The sequence below is a fragment of the Erinaceus europaeus genome, chromosome 4 (assembly GCF_950295315.1).
Source record: "Erinaceus europaeus chromosome 4, mEriEur2.1, whole genome shotgun sequence".
In the NCBI taxonomy this organism is placed as follows: Eukaryota; Metazoa; Chordata; class Mammalia; order Eulipotyphla; family Erinaceidae; genus Erinaceus; species Erinaceus europaeus.
This window is the reverse complement of record NC_080165.1, coordinates 22,396,812-22,415,972: the sequence shown is the minus strand read 5'-3', so window position 1 is coordinate 22,415,972 and position 19,161 is coordinate 22,396,812. Positions and strand designations below refer to the sequence as shown.

Below are 19,161 nucleotides of genomic sequence, written 5' to 3'. Positions count from 1 at the left end.
GTATATATACTGCTATGCTGTCCCTCAGTTTATTTATTTATTTATTTGTTATTTTTTACCAGAGTACTGCTCAGCTCTGGATCATGATGATGCTGGGAATTGAACCTGGGACCTTAGAGCTTCAAGCACAAAAGCCTTTTTGCATAACTGCTATATTTTCACCCCAATCCTTTCATCATTCCTTAGGAAAAAGTTTATAGAGGTCGGGCAGTGTTACATCCAGTTGAGCACACATGGGCCGGGGTTAGAGTGCCCAGTCCCCACCTGCAGTGGGAAGCTTCATGAATGGTGAAGCAATACTGTTAAGTATCTCTCAGTCTTTCTCCGTCTATATCCTCCTTCCCTTTCCACTTCTCTCTCTATATATAAAAAAATTAATTAAATTTTAAAAAATTATAGAAGAGATATCTCAGGCTCATGAATTGGAATAATTAATATCATCAAAATGAATATTCAACCCAGAGCTATATACAAATTTAATGCGATACCAATCAAGGTCTCACCAATTTGCTTTAAGAGAATAGAACCAAAATTACAATAATTTATCTGAAAGCAGAAGACACCTAGAATCACCAAAAAAAAAAAAAAAGTCTGGAGAACAAGAAACAGAAATGGAGGCATCACACTCCCAGGTCTTAGACTGTATTATAGGTCCATTGTAATCAAAACTGCATGGTACTAGAACAAAAATAGATACACAGGTCAGTGGAATAGAATTGAAAGCCCAGAAATAAACCCCCACACCTATGGACATCTGATTTTTGGGGGCTCAAATTATTAAATGAAGGAAGGAGGGTCTCTTCAATAAATGGTGCTGGGAAAACTGGGTTGAAATGTGCAGAAGAATGAAACAGAACCACTTTGTCTCACCAGAAACAAAAGTAAACTCCAAATGGATCAAGGAGCTGGATGTTAGACCAGAAACTATCAAATACTTAGAGGAAAATACTGGTGGAATTCTTTCCCATCTAAATCTCAAGGACATCTTCAGTGATACAAACCCAATTTCAAGGAAGACTAAAACAAAAATAAACTGATGGGACTACATCAAATTGAAAAGCTTCTTCACAGCAAAGGAAACCATCACCCAAACAAAGAGACTCCTCACAGAATGGGAGAAGATCTTTCTTTTTTTTTTTTTCCATTATATTATTATTATTTTTTTAATTTTTTATTTAAGAAAGGATTAATGAACAAAAACATAAGGTAGGAGGGGTACAACTCCACACAATTCCCACCACCCAATCTCCATAACCCACCCCCTCCCATGATAGCTTTCCCATTCTCTAGCCCTCTGGGAGCATGGACCCAGGGTCATCGAGGGTTGCAGAAGGTAGAAGGTCTGGCTTCTGTAATTGCTTCCCCGCTGAACATGGGCGTTGACTGGTCGGTCCATACTCCCAGTCTGCCTCTCTCTTTCCCTAGTAAGGTGTGTCTCTGGGGAAGCTGAGCTCCAGGACACATTGGTGGGGTCTTCAATCCAGGGAAGCCTGGCCAGCATCCTGGTGGCATCTGGAACCTGGTGATTGAAAAGAGAGTTAACATATGAAGCCAAACGGGAGAAAATCTTTCATACCATACATCAGACAAGAGGCTAATAGCAAAAATACATAAAGAGCTTGCCAAACTTAGCAACAAAAAAGCAAATGACCCAATTCAAAAGTAGAGAGAACATATGAACAGAATGTTCACTACAGAAGAGATACAGAAGGCCAACCAACATATGAAAAAATGCTCCAAGTCACTGATTGTCAGAGAAATGCAAATAAAGACAACAATGAGATACTACTTCACTCCTGTGAGAATGTCATATATTAGAAAAGGTAACAGCAGCAAATGCTGGAGAGGGTGTGGGGTCAAAGGAACCCTCCTATACTGCTGGTGGGAATGTCAATTGGTCCAACCTCTGTGGAGAACAGTCTGGAGAACTCTTGGAAGGCTAGAAATGGACCTACCCTATGACCCTGCAATTCCCCTCCTGGGGATATATCCTAAGGAACTCAACACATCCATCCAAAAAGATCTGTGTACACATATGTTCTTGGCAGCACAATTCGTAATAGACAAAACCTGGAAGCACCCCAGGTGTCCAACAACAGATGAGTGGCAGAGCAAGTTGTGGTATATATAATGGAATACTACTCAGCTATTTAAAATGGTGACTTCACCATTTTCAGCCGATCTTGGATGGACCTTGAAAAATTCATGTCAAGTGAAATAAGTCAGAAACAGAAGGATGACTATGGGATGATCTCACTCTCAGGCAGAAGTTGAAAAACAAGACCAGAAAAGAAAACACAAGTAGAACCTGAACTGGAATTGGCTTATTGCACCAAAGTAAAAGACTCTGGGGTGGGTGGATGGGGAGAATACAGATCCAAGAAGGATGACAGAGGACCTAGTGGGTGTTGTATTGTTATATGGAAAACTGGGAAATGTTATGCATGTACAAACTATTGTATTTACTGTTGAATGTAAAACAATAATTCCCCAATAAAGAATTTTTTTAAAAAAACTTTTAAAAAAAGGAATAGCAACCACCTAAATTATTACAAAGAAATAGGATCAAGACTGGAAACCTAAAAGATCCAAGAAATGGGAAAAAAGAAGAAGGAGGAGGAGGAGAAGGAGGAGGAGGAGAAGGAGGAGGAGGAGGAGAAAGAGGAGGAGGAGGAGAAGGAGAAGGAGAAGGAGAAGAAGAAGGGAAAGTGTTAAGGAGGCAGAGACAAGGAGAGGAAACAGGATGCTCTCCAAGGAATACAGCAAACAAAGTTTTTAAAAGCTATGAAAAAAAACAGAATGTGGGGACTGGGTGGTGGTGCACCCAGTTGACAGCACACACTACAGTGTGCAAAGACCCAGGTTCAAGCCACCAGACCCACCAGCAGGGGAAAAGCTTCAGGAGTGGTGAAGCAGGGCTGCAGGTGTCTCTCTGTCTCTCTCCCTCGCTGTCACTCCCTACCCTCTCAACCTTTCTGGTTGTCTCTATTCAATAAATAAATAAAGATAAAAAAATCTTCTTTAAACTTCAACAATAAAAAAATCTTCTTTAAAAAAATGGAATTCCAGAAAAGAAAGTCAACAAAGCTTACACATTGACCCAATGCAGATTAGTTAGTCTTACATGGGGCAAATCGATGGATTTAAAGATGCATACTGAACAAGTTCAAAGAGGTCGGCTGATGCAAAATTGGGAGACCCTTAAAAAATATTTCTAGAACAACAAGGACAAAAAAAGGGGGGACAGCCACCATAAGCAGTGGATTTGTAGTGCAGGCACTAAGCCCCAGTGATAACCCTGGAGACAAAAAAAACTTTTTTTTCCTGAGATTTCTTGGAGGTGGACTTCCTGAAAACCCCACCTTCAAACTACTGGTGCTCACTACATCAGAGTCTTCTGTATTTTACAACTTATCAGACTCTTCTTCCTGAGAATATTCTAAAGGCCAGACCCCACTTTGACCCAGGACAATGGCTGAAGCATCTGTGCAGTCAGAGAGGAGTCCAGTGGGACAATTGGAACAATGTGGAGTGTGCTGACACTCCCTAACTACCCATCCCTGGAGCTCAGAGCAATTCCTTCTGGAACAAGAGGGAGTTGGCAGGTGTGATTGGGCTAAGGATGTTCAAATGGGAAGATTATCCTGGATTATCTGGGGGAACCATACATAACCACAAGGGTTCTTGTGAAAATGGCTGCAGGAATGCCAAAGGAAGGAAAGGAAGACATGTCAACAGCACCAGAGGTTAGAGGAATGTGCTTTGGAAATAAAGGCAGGCACCGAAAGCCAATGAATGTAGCTGGCTCTGAGGAACTGGAAAGGGCAAGGGACATGGATGTTTCCCCTAAGTGCCTCCAGGAGGAGCTGAACTAGGTGACACTTGATTTTAGTTCAGTGAAACTGACTTTGGACTTCTGAAAGTATTCGCTTTGTTTTAATCCTTTAAATTTGTGGTGACTTGTTACAGTAGAAAAAAGGAGCTAATACACTTAGTGAAATTAATCCTAACCCTTAGTAAAATTAGTTGTTAATTTTTTAAAAGTTAAATTCAAAATCCAAATGCAATATGTGCCCATGTACACACACACACACATACACACACACACACACACACACACACACACACACACACACACTATCCTGTACACAAATTATGATCTTCAACCAAAATAATCAGCAAGTAAATTAGATATTTTCAAATTAGTCCTCCTAAAATTGTCTTGCAGAAAATCACCCAGAAACATGAAGAAAGATTCCCCCTTCCTTCAAAAAATATGATTTGTGGGGAGTAAGAGACTTAGCGAACAAAAACAGGAGAGTTGATGGACAAATAATAACTGTACCAGATGGAGACAAAATGAGAACAGATGGGGTAAGAGATCATAATTAAATACTGGAAGAAAATACTGAGGGAAATACATATATCAACCAATTAAAAGGTTCTTGTGCTCGGTCTGGATTGATGGGAGAGTCATATGCAAGAGTGCGTCCTGGCCAGAGTAGATCTTGTATGCTCAAGAGAAAATCCCACAGGCTTCCAGGCAGAGAGTAACCTGAAAAGGTGAAGTTCTGCCTTGCACGATGCAGTCTGCACTTTGGACTAGTAGCCGATATGTGTAGTTTTCTCTCATCCCTAGAATAGTAGAGTCCAGGAATTAAGGAATAGAAATATGAATGGAGGGAGTCGGAGGTAGTGCAGCGGTTTAAGTGCACGTGGTGCGAAGTGCAAGGACCAGCCCAAGAATCCCGGTTCGAGCCCCCACACTCCCCACCTGCAGGGGAGTCACTTCACAAGCGGTGAAGCAGGTCTGCAGGTGTCTATCTTTCTCTCCCCCTCTCTGTCTTCCCCTCCTCTCTCCATTTCTCTCTGTCCTATCTAACGACGACGACATCATTAACAACAACAATAACTACAACAACAATAAAAAACACTAAAAAAAATAGGAATAGGTTCTCACATTCTTATGCCTAATAACTTTGCTCACAAAATTCTTCCACTCCTCAAGATGCTGAGCTCTGTGGGTTGACAGGTTCTTGGTTTCCAAGAGAAGAGTATTTCAATAAGAGGATATAAATATAGTTGCACTGAATTGGAAGTTGTAACTGTTATTAACCACTTTGGGTTTTCATGCCACTAAAACCAAGAGAAGAGAAGCATTCCTCTACTGCTGGGATGATCAACCTTGAGCACTAGGACCAATTACCTTGCTGCTATGCAATAGAGGCAGGGAAGACTACATCTGACATCTCTCCCTTTCCCCCCTCTTTCACTGCTTTCTTTACAATAAAAAATGATGGAGGGCTGGGGAGATAGCATAAAAGTTATGTAAAGGGGGGCCAGGAGGTGGTGCACCTGGTTAAGCACACACATTACAGTGCACAAGGTCCCAGGTTCAAGCCCCTGGTCCCTGCCTGTAGGGGGAAAGCTTCAGGAGTGGTGAAGGAGGGCTGCAGGTGTCTGTCTCTCTGTCTTCCTCTCCCACTCTATCTACCCCACTCCTCTCAATTTCTCTCTATCTCTATACAATACTAAATAAATAAAAAATTTTTAAAAAGTTATGTAAAAAAATAAATAAATAAATAAAGTTTTTAAAAAAAGTTATGTAAAGGGGGCTGGGCAATAGTGCAGCTGGTTAAGTGCATGTGGTGCGAAGCGCAAACCAGCTTAAGGATCCCAGTTTGAGCCCTTGGCTCCCTATCTGCAAGGGGAGTTGCTTCACAGGCTGTGAAGCAGGTCTGCAGGTGTCTATCTTTTTCTCCTCCTCTTTGTCTTCCCCTCCTCTCTCCATTTCTCTCTGTCCTATCCGGCAAAAACAATAGCAATAACAATAGTAACAACAAGGGCAACAAAAAAAGGGAAAAGTGGCCTCCAGGAGCAGCAAACTTGTGGTGCAGGCACCAAGTCCTAGCAATAACCCTGGAGGCAAAACAAGTAAATAAATAAATGTTATGCAAAAAGTCTTTATTTGATAGGACAGAGAGAACTAGAGAAGGGGATGGGGTAAGGGGGAGATATAGTAAAACAGCTGTTGGGAGCCAGGCAGTAGCGCAGCGGGTTAAGCGCACATGGCGCGAAGCACGAGGACCAGCACAAGGATCCCAGTTGGAACCCCCAGCTCCCCACCTGCAGGGGGGGTCACTTCACAAGCAGTGAAGCAGGTCTGCAGGTGTCTATCTTTCTCTCCCCCTCTCTGTCTTCCCCTCCTCTCTCCATTTCTCTCTGTCCTATCCAACAACGATGACATCAATAACAACAATAATAACTACTACAACAATGAAAAACAACAATGGCAACAAAAGGGAAAATAAATAAATAAATAAATAAATATTTTTAAAAATCTGCCAATAAAGAAATAAAAAATTAAACAATAGTAAATAAAAAATGAGTGGTCCGGGAGGTGGCGCAGTGGATAGAGCATCAGATTCTCAACCATGACGTCCTGAGCTCGATCCCCAGGAGCACATGTACCAGAGTGATGTCTGGTTCTTTCTCTCCTCCAATGTTCTCGTGAAAAAATAAATAAATTCCTTTAAAAAATAAAAAATGGAGGGTCGGGTGGTGGCGCAGTGAGTTAAGCGCATGTGGCGCAAAGGACCGGCATAAGGATCCCAGTTCGAGCCCCCGGCTCCCCACCTGCAGGGGAGTCGCTTCACAGGCGGTGATCAGGTCTGCAGGTGTCTTTCTCTCCCTATTTCTGTCTTCCTCTCCTCTCTCCATTTCTCTCTGTCCTATCCAACAACGAACAACATCAACAATGGCAGTAATAATATCCACAATGAAGCTACAACAACAAGGGCAAAAAAAGGGGGGAAAATGGCCTCCAGGAGCGGTGGATTCATGGTGCAGGCACCGAGCCCAGCAATAACCCTGGAGGAAAAAACATAAAAATACAAAATAAATAAAAAATAAAAAATGGAGCTTGGAGGGAAAGAAAGAAGGATGGAAGAGAGGGAGGGTAGAAGGAAGGAAAGAGAGAGAGAAAGAAAGAGAGAGGGAGGAAGAAGTGTATAAAAATCATAAGATTCTACTTTATACCAACTGAAATGTCCATAGTCAAAGATAGAAAATGACAAGTGTTGGTAAGGATGTGGAGAAGCTGAAACCACACACATCACTAATACAAATAGAAAATAGTGCGGCACACACATCACTAATACAAATAGAAAATAGTGCGGCACACACATCACTAATACAAATAGAAAATAGTGCGGCCTTTTTGGAAAACATTTTGGCAGTTCTTCAAAAAGCTCAGTGCAGAATTACCATATAGCCCAGAAATTCCATTTCTTGCTATATATCCAAGAGAAAGAAAAATTTGCCCACAAAACACTTGCATGTGAATATTCATAGCAGCATTATACATAATAACTCCCAAAGTAGAAACAACCCAAATGTTCTTCAATATTACATAAGAAATATATAACAAGAACTATATACCTAATGGAATATTACTTGGCCACAGAAAGGAATGGAGTACTGATGCCTGTTACAACATGAATGCACCTTGAATACAAAGACCATATATTATATGACTTCATTTATATAAAACATCTAGAATAGGCAGATCCTGCTGGGAAATTGTGCAGTCACATCTGCCATGTTGTCCCCTCAGGCTACTGCTGGTTCCCTTGAGAGTTGGGACATTCTCGGAATGCCTGTTTCCGCCATGTTGTGCCCTCAGGGCATTGTCTATTTCTCCGCCATATTTGGAGTGCTTTGGTCACTCCTCCCCCCTCCCATTCTCACGAGAGTTATTATCCTATCCTGGAGTGCTATGGTTACTCCTCCCCCTTCCCATTCTCGTGAAAGCTGCTCCTATAAAAGCCCTTCTTCTTCCGCACCTCGCTCTCTTGCCAGCGCTTCACTTCGGTGTTCAGACACAGGAAAGGTTACTGCGTGAGGCGGCCATTTTCGCTACCTCCACGTGGCCCAACCTGCTTCTCTAGCACCCAACTCTGAGGTGTCAGCGCAAATAAAGATTTGTGTTCCCTCTTCGCTCCGGACCTCCTCTCTCTCTTCTCCGCTGCCCGCACAACAACAAGATCCAAAAATACAGAAAGTCAATTAGTGGTTGTTCATGATAGGGAATGACTGTTACTAGATATGGTTCCTTTTTGGTGCTATGAAGACATTTTGAAATGTGCTAACGGTTGAGTATACTTTAAACTGGTGAATTGTATTTTTGGAATATCATTTTATCTCAAAATTTGAAGTAGGGAAAAATCCTATCAGTAGAGGTTTCCCCCCATCTACTCATGGAGGCATGTTGGTGGAAGAAAGGGTGGGTGTGGAAAGAAGGATGCTGGAATGTTCTCTCTGTGCATGGCTGAAACTTAGCATCTTGCGAAGAATTAGAATATAATAACACATTAGGTTGGCCCTGGTGATAACCTGTATTTGGTCTTTTTCATGTTCTAACAGCTTATACATTGCTCAGGAGGTATGACAAGGCACAAGACGCATTGAAAAGAGGTGCCCACTGGGATCACATTGTTGTTTACTTGAAATGTTCTCTTGAACCTCTAATAGCAGATTAGAAAAGGCACTACTGCATGACTGAGACTGTAACCTTGGTAACCAAGGAAATGCAGGAATGGTCCATCTATCTCAGAAATGCAGAGAAGGATGGGGGAGAGGTTTGTGGACTCACATCATGTGTTGAGGCAATTAAAATAGAAGACAGGGAAATGAGACATGCTAAATTTATAAATTAATTTAAAAATGAAAATAGTTTAACTGTTTGCATATGGAATTAATCAAATTCCAAGCAGGAATTTGCAAAATATGCTCATTCTATAAACAGAACAATAAAATGTATAAACTATTTAACATTTGAGGAACAACCAAGAGTTGATAATTTTTAAAATGTATTTATATTCCTTTATTAATAAGGAAGACAGAGGGGAAGAAAGAACTAGAGCAGTATTCTGGCATATGCAGTGCCAAGGATTGAACTTGGGACCTCACACTTACTCATCAAGCATTCTTGTCACTATGCTACCTCCTGGGTCATTGACTTGATAAGTATAATAAGTAGAATTATGAAGTTTTTTAAAAAATAAAGGAAGTCTCCTGGATGGGACTGGCGGGTAGCACTACCATTGTCTATTAGGAGTAAAATATCTGAAAATTTGGGAATGGATCAAAATGAGTAGTTCTCACCTCAATTTAAACCCCAGAGTGTTGCAGCCAAAGAATAGAAAATGTCCATGTTCCCAATAAAGAAAGCATGTCAGTCCGTGTTCCCAGTAAAGAAAGCATGTCAGTCCGTGTTCCCAGTAAAGAAAGCATGTCAGTCTGTGTTCCCAGTAAAGAAAGCATGTCAGTCCGTGTTCCCAGTAAAGAAAGCATGTCAGTCCGTGTTCCCAGTAAAGAAAGCATGTCAGTCTGTGTTCCCAGTAAAGAAAGCATGTCAGTCCGTGTTCCCAGTAAAGAAAGCATGTCAGTCCGCTGAGAGTCACTGAGTGAGCAGACACTGACATTTAAATGTGTTTAACTGGAAACTTGGTCAACAGTATCTCAATAAAGTTAGGAAGAAAAAACACGTGTACTTTTCTTATTTTTTAACACCTCTGTCAAGCTTGAGAGATCTTATATTAAATGCCTTCTTACAGGACTTGTATAATGAAGGCCAATGTTTTAAACTGTTTTTTTTTTTAATTTTATTTTATTAGTGACATGATATTGATTTACAATATTATAAGATAACAAGGGTATAATTCCACAATGTTCCCACCACCAGACTTCTGTGTCCCCATTCCCTCCACTGGAAACTGCAGTAGTTTTCCCAAGGTCACAGATATGGGTTGACTATTATTTCTATAACTATCTGTCTACATTTTTATATATTTGCCATTTTTTCTATGGTCTTGCTTTCTCTTCTTTATGAGTCACAGTCCAAAGATCTGGATTTCTGACTAAAATTAAACAGATAAAACTGCTATGTAGGGAGTCCGGCGGTAGCGCACGTGGTGCAAAGCACAAGGATCAGCGTAAGGATCCCGGTTTGAGCCCCCTGCTCCCCACCTGCAGGGGAGTTGCTTCACAGGCGGTGAAGCAGGTCTGCAGGTGTCTATCTTTCTCTCCCCCTCTCTGTCTTCCCCTCCTCTCTCCATTTCTCTCTGTCCTATCCAACAACAATGACATCAATAACAACAACAATAATAACTATAACAATAAAACAAGGGCAACAAAAGGGAATAACTAAATAAATATTTTTTAAATCTTAAAAAACAAAAACTGCTATGTAATTATGAGATTACTAGTGAGATATATAATTATATAAGTTAGTCTTAGCAAAAAATTACAGGGGCATCTAGATAATTCTTACTATAACTTTTGAGTTATAGAATCCAAGGTGTAATAATTTGGTTAAATAATTTTTATTAATTTGAGTTAATTTTAACAAGTTTGGGACAAGTTTCTCATAACTCTTCATTAAATTTTAGAAATTTGAATTTTAAGCTTTATGGTAAGTAGATATGATTTATCAAGAGTTTCCTAATAAGCTGGAAGTTCTATTTTAAGATTATTTTCAATTAAAATTCAGCTCAATACATATAGAATGAAGTTTCCTTTTGACCCATAAATTTGATTTTTAGATCTAACCTAAATCTTTTCATATATTTCAAACATATAAGTCATATTTTTAAAAATTTCCAGTAAGGGTGCCAGGCAGTTAAGCACACATGTTACCATGCACAAGGACTCAAGTTCAAGCCCCTGGCCCCCACCTGCAGAAGGGAAGTTTCATGAGCGTTGAAGCAGGGCTGAAGGAGTCTCTCTCTCTCTTTTTTAAAAATATTTATTTCGTTTTTGTTGCCCTTGTTTTTTTATGGTTGTTGTAGTTATTATTGCTGTTGCTGTAGTCGTTGTTGGATAGGACAGAGAGAAATGGAGAGAGGAGGGAAAGACAGAGAGGGGGAGAGAAAGACCCCTGCAGACCTGCTTCACTGCCTGTAAAGTGACTCTCCTGCAGGTGGGGAGCAGGGGCTGGAACCGGGATCCTCACTCCAGTCCTTGCACTTTGCACAACATGCACTTAACCCGCTGCGCTACCGCCTGACTTCCAGGAGTCTCTCTATTTATCTCCCTCTTTATCTCCTTCTCTTCTCTCAATTTCTCTCTGTCCTATCAAAATACAGTTTGAAAAAGGAAAATGAAAAAGTCACCAGGAGTTGAGGATCTGCAGGGCAGAAACCGAGTCCCAGTGAACCCTGGTGGCAATAAAAAAAAAAGAAAAATTATGATAAATTCCACTAAGAAATAGAGAGTAAAGATTTTAAATGGTTTTGAGGTGAGAGATAATACTATTTGGAAGAATAATTTGTGAGATATTAATTGAGAATTTATAGGCTAAAACACCGGTATTATGATATAAAATTTGATATAAGTTGATACAGACATTTGTGATTATAGAGAGATTATGTCTCTAAAAGAGGAACAATGAAAAGTACAGATTTTTTTTTAAATCTATCAAATGTAAAGAGCAAAGGAGTGAACTTGATGGAAGATAGAAAGCAACTACTCTGTTGTTATCTTTTTAAAAAAATTTTTATTATCTTTATTTATTTGATAGAGACAGCCAGAAATTTAGACAGAAGGGTGGGATAGAGAGATAGAGAGACAGAGAAACACCTACAGCCCTGCTTCACCGCTTGTGAAGCTTTCCCCCTGCAGGTGGGGAGGGGGAAGGGGGGGACTCGAACATGGGTCCTTGCACATTGTAACATGTGCGCTCGACCAGGTGCACCACCACCCTGCCCCACCTCTGATGTTATCTTGTCTTGCAGTTTTTATTTTAGAATAAAATAAGGCTTTACATAAATCAAAAACAAAAGTATACCAACATAGAAAAAATTCTTACAAATTGAAAACAAACTTTCAAAACCTAACCTAAAATAGTCAAGTTGGTAGCATAGACACATGAAAAAAATGTTTCATGTCACTTTGAAACCCAATATGTATTTTTTAATATTTATTTATTCCCTTTTGTTGTCTTTGTTGTTATTGATGTCACTGTTGGATAGGACAAAGAGAAATGGGAAGAGGAGGGGAAGAAAGAGAGGGGGTGAGAAAGATAGACACCCGCAGACCTGCTTCACCACTTGTGAAGTGACTCCAGGTGGAGAGCCGGGAGCTTGAACCAGGATCCTCACGCGGGTCCTTGCGCTTTGCGCCACGCGCACTTAGCCCGCTTTGCTACCATCCGACTTCCTGAAACCCAATATTTTAACTACATATTCCTAGTACGAGACAGTCTAAAGAAAGAAAAATAAACACTTAGAAAACTCAAACTATATTTAGTGTTTTGCTGTTAGGAGTAACTCTGAAATTATTAGATTTGGAACAAGTATATGTATGTTGTAGGATAAGCCAAATAACTATATATAGTTGGACACTAGAAACTAAAAGTTTCATATATATATGTATATATATATTTAAATGTGTTGAATAAATCTTTTCATCTTAAATTTGTATTGGAAATATAGGTATAAATTCATATTTCTCTTCTTTTAGAATATTCTTGTTTTCTAGTTCACTGAAAAATCCTGAAGGTAAGGGGACTGGGGAGACAGCAAAAAAAGGCTATGCAAAAAGATTTTCATGCCTAAGACACCAGTGGTCCCAGGTTCAGTCCCTAGTACCACCACAGGCAGGAGCTGAGCAGTGCTCTGGCAAAATAAACAAATAAATCTTGAAGGTCATGAAAACCCACTGACAGTGAACATTTCTCAGGACTCAGACTGAAGTCTCTAAATGCCACGTTCCATAGAAGAAGCCAGGGATTCAAGGGGAAAGAACTGGTTCCATGTCTGGCGGCAGAAACTCTAAAAGAATTGCTTGGAATGTTGTGTGTTAGACAGAAAGAAAGCTGTCACATACTGTTAGAGTCATGTCTGAGCGTGGAAACCAACTTAAAGGTGTGCCTTTTGGACTAAAGTGGATCAGTTCCATAGTAATCAATAGTACATAAGAGAAGTTCTTTTCTGAACAGTTTCAGCTAGCAAATGCAGAAGAGATGACTATTCTATGATTCGTAAAGAAAACATGGGTTTAATCAAGGACAATCAACAGACGATAAATCCATTAAGTGGGAAGCAAAGGGAGGAAATTATGGGAGGCAATAGACTAGCACTACCTGGACCCCTTTATGAAAAGTATCATTTCCAGAACCTGAGAGGATGCTCAGTGGGTGGAGTACTTACCTCACATCTCCAGGTCCTGGAACTCCACGTGACAGAGCATTGATCTGGTCTCGTTCTCACTCACTTCAATGAAAAAGTAAATACAGTGGCTGGGGAGGTGGCTCAGTGACAGAGCACAGAACTGGCATATGTGAGGTCCCAGACTTCAATCTCTGACCCTCCTTATACCAAACTGACATCTGATTCTCTCTCAACAAATTAATAAATATATTTTAATCTTAAAAATAAATACATATAGGACAGGGGAGATAGCATAATGGTTATGCCTGAGGTTTCACTGTTCCAGGTTTAAATTCCCCACACCACCATAAGACAGAGCTGTGCAGTGCTCTGGCAAAAGAACAAAAACAAACAAACAAACAAATAGGGAAAATTATCACTTCAGAAAATGAAACTACCAGGTATATATGCTTTAGGATTCAATGAAAAAGGAAGCATGTACCATCACTTATGAAGCACTTTTTTCCCTACATGAATAAACCCAAATCTAATTAAGTTGGAAAGAGACAAATACCAAGTAGTAGAAAATAGGTAAGAGAGAAGAATCTATTAAGTTACTTCAAGGAAGCAATTGGTCAAATCCAAAATAGGGAACATGCTACAGGAAAAATGGGCAGATTTTTCTAATTAAACTAAAACACGAAAGGGCAAGTTAGCTATAGAATTAAAGAAAAATAACCAACAGAATGCAACATGTGACCACTGTGAATGTTGATCTGAAAAGTCTATTGTAATAATGCTTTTGAAATAATCACAACTGCAGTATGAATGGATATCGAATAAGCTTAAGAGAAAGGTTGGGACCAGGATGTGTATATATCTTGCATATGTGACGTTTGAGGTTCATTTATGGCATCATATAATAAGGACAACAAAACATCATAAATGACAGAGCAGTGTTCTGGTCATTCTGTCACACTGAAAAAGAAATAATAATGAGTAGGAATGTTCCACAGAATGTGAGCTCAGATCTACAGGGATGAAGAGGTCACATAGGCTCCTAAGCTGAATATGGGCCCAAGATCAAATCAAAATGAGGGGGTTTACAGTCAACAATATTTATATACCTTTCCCATATTAGGGATCCAGCTTTCTGGACCTTTTTCCAGCCATGAGATCATCTCCCCAGACAATAACTTGGATCCCCCTGCACATCAGGCTCAGAAAAAGAAAAGAAAAAAAAAAAAACTAGTATAGTCATGGGCCCTTTGCAATATAACTAAAATAGGCCTACTAACTATCTACAAAGCAGAGACCCTCAAATCTTCATCTACACTATTCTAGCCTTTAGGTTCATGATTAGTCAACAGTTTGTTTGGCTTTATATGTTAGCTCTTCTTGCAGCCACCAGGTTGCAGATGCTACCATGATGTCAACTGGACTTCCCTGGGCAGACAACCCCACCAATGTGTCCAGGAGCCCCACTTCCCCAAAGCCCTGCCCCACTAGGGAAAGAGAGAGGCTAGGAATATGGATCAACCTGTCAACACCAGTGTTCAGCAGGGAAGCAATTACAGAAGCCAGACCTTCCACCTTCTGTACCCCATAATATCCCTTGGTCCATTCTCCCAGAGGGATAAAGAATAGGAAAGCTATCAGGGGAGGGGATGGGATACAGAGTTCTTTCTGGTGGTGAGAATTGTGTGGCGTTGTATCCTTCTTATCCTATGGTTTTTGTCTGTGTTTCCTTTTTATAAATAAAAATTTAAAAAAAGAAATAATAATGAGATGGTAGCTATGTAAAAGCACAATATCCTTATGTATTAAAGAAGCACAGAAATGCTGACAGATAAGATAATGTTCAATCTGAGATTTATATTAAAATAGAGTAGAAAAAAGAAAGAAATGAAACTGCACTTAAAGAACTGGCAGATAACTAGGTGTTCACTACATTCTTTACATATATGCATATGGAAATTTGCAGGTCTGTAGGTTCCTCTCTATCTCCCCCTTCTCTCTCAATTTCTTTGTCTCTATCCAAATAACAAATTAATTAATTAATTAAAAATATCTTTAAAAAAAAGAAAAAGAAAAATTATAGGTCAATATCCCTTCTGAATACTGATAAAAAATTTAATTAAATGTAACAAACTGAATCTAACAGCATATTAAAAGGAATATACAGCATTACCAAGGGGAATTTATCTCAAGGATAAGAAAATTTCATCATAAGAAAATCAATCAAAATCAGACAAGTAACTGATATCAAACATCTATACAGAATTGATAGAGACCTACAAAAGAAGCAAAAAAAAAAAAAAACATAGTTTTTTTAAAAAAATTTATTTATTTTCCCTTTTGTTGCCCTTGTTGTCTTTTTATTGTTGTTGTAGTTATTATTGTTGTTGTTATTTATGTCGTCGTTGTTGGATAGGACAGAGAGAAATGGAGAGAGGAGGGGAAGACAGAGAGGGGGAGAGAAAGACAGACACCTGTAGACCTGCTTCACCGCCTGTGAAGCGACTCCCCTGCAGGTGGGGAGCCGGGGCTCGAACCCGGATCTTTACACAGGTCCTTGCACTTTGTGCCACTTGCGCTTAACGCACTGCGCTACCGCTCGACTCCCAAAACCATAGTTTTCTAAAGAAGAGATATACATGGCTCACAGATACATGAAAAAATGTTCCATTTCACCTATTATTAAAGAAATGCAAATTAAACTACACTGAGATAATATCTCACACCTGAGAGAATGGCTTTCATCAACAAACCAGGAAATGGTGGTTGTTGAAGAAGTTGTGGAGAAAAGGGAACTCCACTACATTGCTGGAATGCACATTGGTGCAGCCGATTTGGAAGACTATATGGAAAGTTCTTAAATAAATACAAATGAAATTACCTTATGATCCAGCAATACCACTCTTAGGCATTTATCCAGTGGACACTCAAACATTAGTTACATCCCTATACAGCCCTCTGTTTAGCTACACCTCTATGTCCATAACTGCATTATTCACAACAGCCAAAGAGTGGAAACAGCCCAATGACCATCAACAGACGACTAGCTAAAGAAGTTATGAGGTATATACTCCATGGAATACTACTCTGCAATAAAATGATATTATGTCCTTTGGGACTAAATGGATAGAACTGGAAGTGATTGTGCTTAACAAGATAAAGAGATGAAAGACAGCTACCAGATGGTTTCACACATATGTGGAATCTAGAGCTTTGGTTTACATGAACTTGCAAAAAAAACAATCTAAACAAAATAGAAGCAAGCAGACTTTAAGACTTGTAAGAACTATGGTGGTTATCTTTGGAAGAGTGGGGAGACAGAACTTTAGTGGTGGGTGTGGTGTGGAGCTACACATTGTAATCTTACAATCTTGTACACAGTATTAATAACAAATAAAAATTATTTGAAAATAAAGTCAATCAATGTGACATCCCATTAATAGAATGAAAGAAATGTGTTGGCCAGGTAGCCCAGCTAAAAGAACTCAGGGGGAGCATGATAATCTCAGGTGAAACCAAAAAAAAAAAAAAAAAAGCATTGAAGAAATTAAAGTTGATGGAATCTAAAACACTTTCATTTAAAAAAATACTAGTATGCTTTCATAATAAAAATAACACTCAAAAAACTAGGAATGGAAAGGAACTTCCTCAATATGATAATGGACATCTATGAAAAGCTTACAACTAATCTCATATACGGTTTAAAAAAATTATCTCCCCTAATATTAGGAACAATGCAAGGTACAATAATTAACCTCTTCTGCTATCTTAGCTGAAGGGAGAAAAATATTTATTTGTTTATTGAATAGAAATAGAGAGAAATTGTGCTCGCTTCAGCAGCACATATACTAAAATTGGAATGATACAGAGAAGATTAGCACGGCCCCTGCGCAAAGATAACATGCAAATTTGTGAAGCGTTCCATATTTTTGTTAAGATCAAACCGTTGGGGCCGGATGGTGGCGCACCTGGTTGAGCACACATGTTATAATGTGCAAGGACCTGGGTTCAAGCCCCCAGTCCCCACCTGCAGGAGAAAGCTTTGCAAGTGGTGAAGCAGGGCTGCAGGTCTCTCTCTCCATCTCTATCACGCCCCCCTCCTCTAGATTTCTGGCTCTCTCTATCCAATAAATAAAGATAATTAAAAAAAAAAGAAATAGAGAGAAATTGAAAGAGAAAAGAGAGGAGAGAGGGAGAGAGAGAAAGAAAGATGCCTGCAGCATTGTTTCACCACTTGTGAAGATTCCCCTACCACCACTCGCAGGTGCGGACTGAGGGTTTGAACCTGGCCCCTTCCACCTTGTAGCCTGTGAGCTCAGTCAGGTATGCCACCACCTGACTCCCCAAATATTATTTTTTTGCTGAGATAAATGAATAGTTTTTTTAAATATTTATTTTATTTATTTATTTATTCCCTTTTGTTGCCCTTGTTGTTTTATTGTTGTAGTTATTATTGTTGTCGTTGTTGTTGGATAGGACAGAGAGAAATGGAGAGAGGGAGGGGAAGACAGAGAGGAGGAGAGAAAGACAGACACCTGCAGACCTGCTTCACCACCTGTGAAGCGACTCCCCTGCAGGTGGGGAGCCGGGGTTCGAACAGGGATCCTTATGCCGGTCCTTGTGCTTTGCACCACCTGTGCTTAGCCCACTGCGCTACCGCCCAACTCCCAAATGAATAGTTTTTGTAAACGTTCCAGTTATACTTAAAAAGAATATATCTCTATTACTTGGTGAAATGCCCATTAAGTGAACTTTTTAAAAAATATTTTCTTTATTTATTCCTTTTTGTTACCCTTGTTTTTTATTGTTGTTATTTGATGTCGTTGTTGTTGGATAGAACAGAGAGAAATAGAGAGAGGAGGGGAAGACAGAGAGGGGGAGAGATAGATAGATACCTGCAGACCTGCTTCACCGTAGCTGAAGCGATTCTCCTGCAGGTGGGGAGCCGGGGACTCAAACCAGGATCCTTAGCAGGTCCTTGCACTTTGCGCCACATGCGCTTAACTTGCTGCACCACCACCTGACTCCCACTAAGTGAACTTTTAACTATGCAATTTCCAGCTTCCCAGCTTCCCAGCTTCTCTATCCTGACAAGGTTGGTTGTTGTTTTTCTGGCAGCTGGCTCCAGCTGTTGCTGAGTGAGGCATATTCAGCACGAGAAACACAAGAGACAGGGGCCGAGCACTGAGTGCACACATTAACCATGTGTAGGGACCAGGGTTCAAGCCTCTGGTCTCCACCTGTAGGAGGGAGTTTCTTTTTTTTTCCCCTTTCTTTTTTTTCCCCCTTTCTATTTCCCCTTTTCTTATTTAATTTCTCTCTGTCTAGGCAAGAAAAGAAGGAAAGAAGGAAGGAAGGAAGAAGGGAAGAAAGCAAGGGAGAAAGAAAGAAAAGCAAGAGACCAAAAGGACCAACAAGACTCACAGCAGAGCCAAACAGACCGAGCCAGAGGCAGGTGTCGCTCGGCTCCTTCCACTCACATTGCAAAAGGAAGGGCTGTCCTAAAGTAAACGAAGTCTACAAATGTAAGCAGACTGAACCCTGGCTCCTGGTTTAGGAAAACAAAACCAAAACAGCTGGACAGGATATTTTGGGATAATTGATTTCAGGCTCTCTGAAGCACGGGCCCTCTTACCCAGGCCAAGGGCATCCAAGAGTCCTACCCTTCCAGATGGCTATGCTCTAGTGCTGCCAGGGGAGGGTTGACATCACCACCAGCCTGTTCCAGGGGGAAAATGCCAGAAGTCAGCCCCAGACACCCAAGAGAGCCTAACTGAGCAGCACACAAGCATGCTGAGTGGTTTGCCAGTGGACAGCAGACTGAGCAGCTGTGCTTGTGGGGAGGGCCATCCTAAGTCTCTCATGATGGAGGAGCCCCTGCCCTGGCCCTTGGATCCTTCCACGGCCCCCCAGCATCCAGAGCAGCTTATCCTGGCTGCCCTCAGGGACCAGCTGACAGAGTGGACTCATGAGGACCCAGTGGGATGAAACT

General features: G+C 40.3%; 1 long non-coding RNA gene and 1 other non-coding gene across 2 annotated transcripts in view; both read left to right on the top strand.

The window, feature by feature from the left end:
- LOC132538011 (uncharacterized) overlaps nucleotides 1-19,161 on the top strand; it is a 447,435-nt gene that overhangs the window by 374,622 nt on the left and 53,652 nt on the right. The window lies entirely within an intron of this gene.
- LOC132538413 (U6 spliceosomal RNA) lies at nucleotides 16,994-17,100 on the top strand. Its single transcript, XR_009549781.1, has one exon. It is a non-coding gene; the product is annotated as a U6 spliceosomal RNA (small nuclear RNA).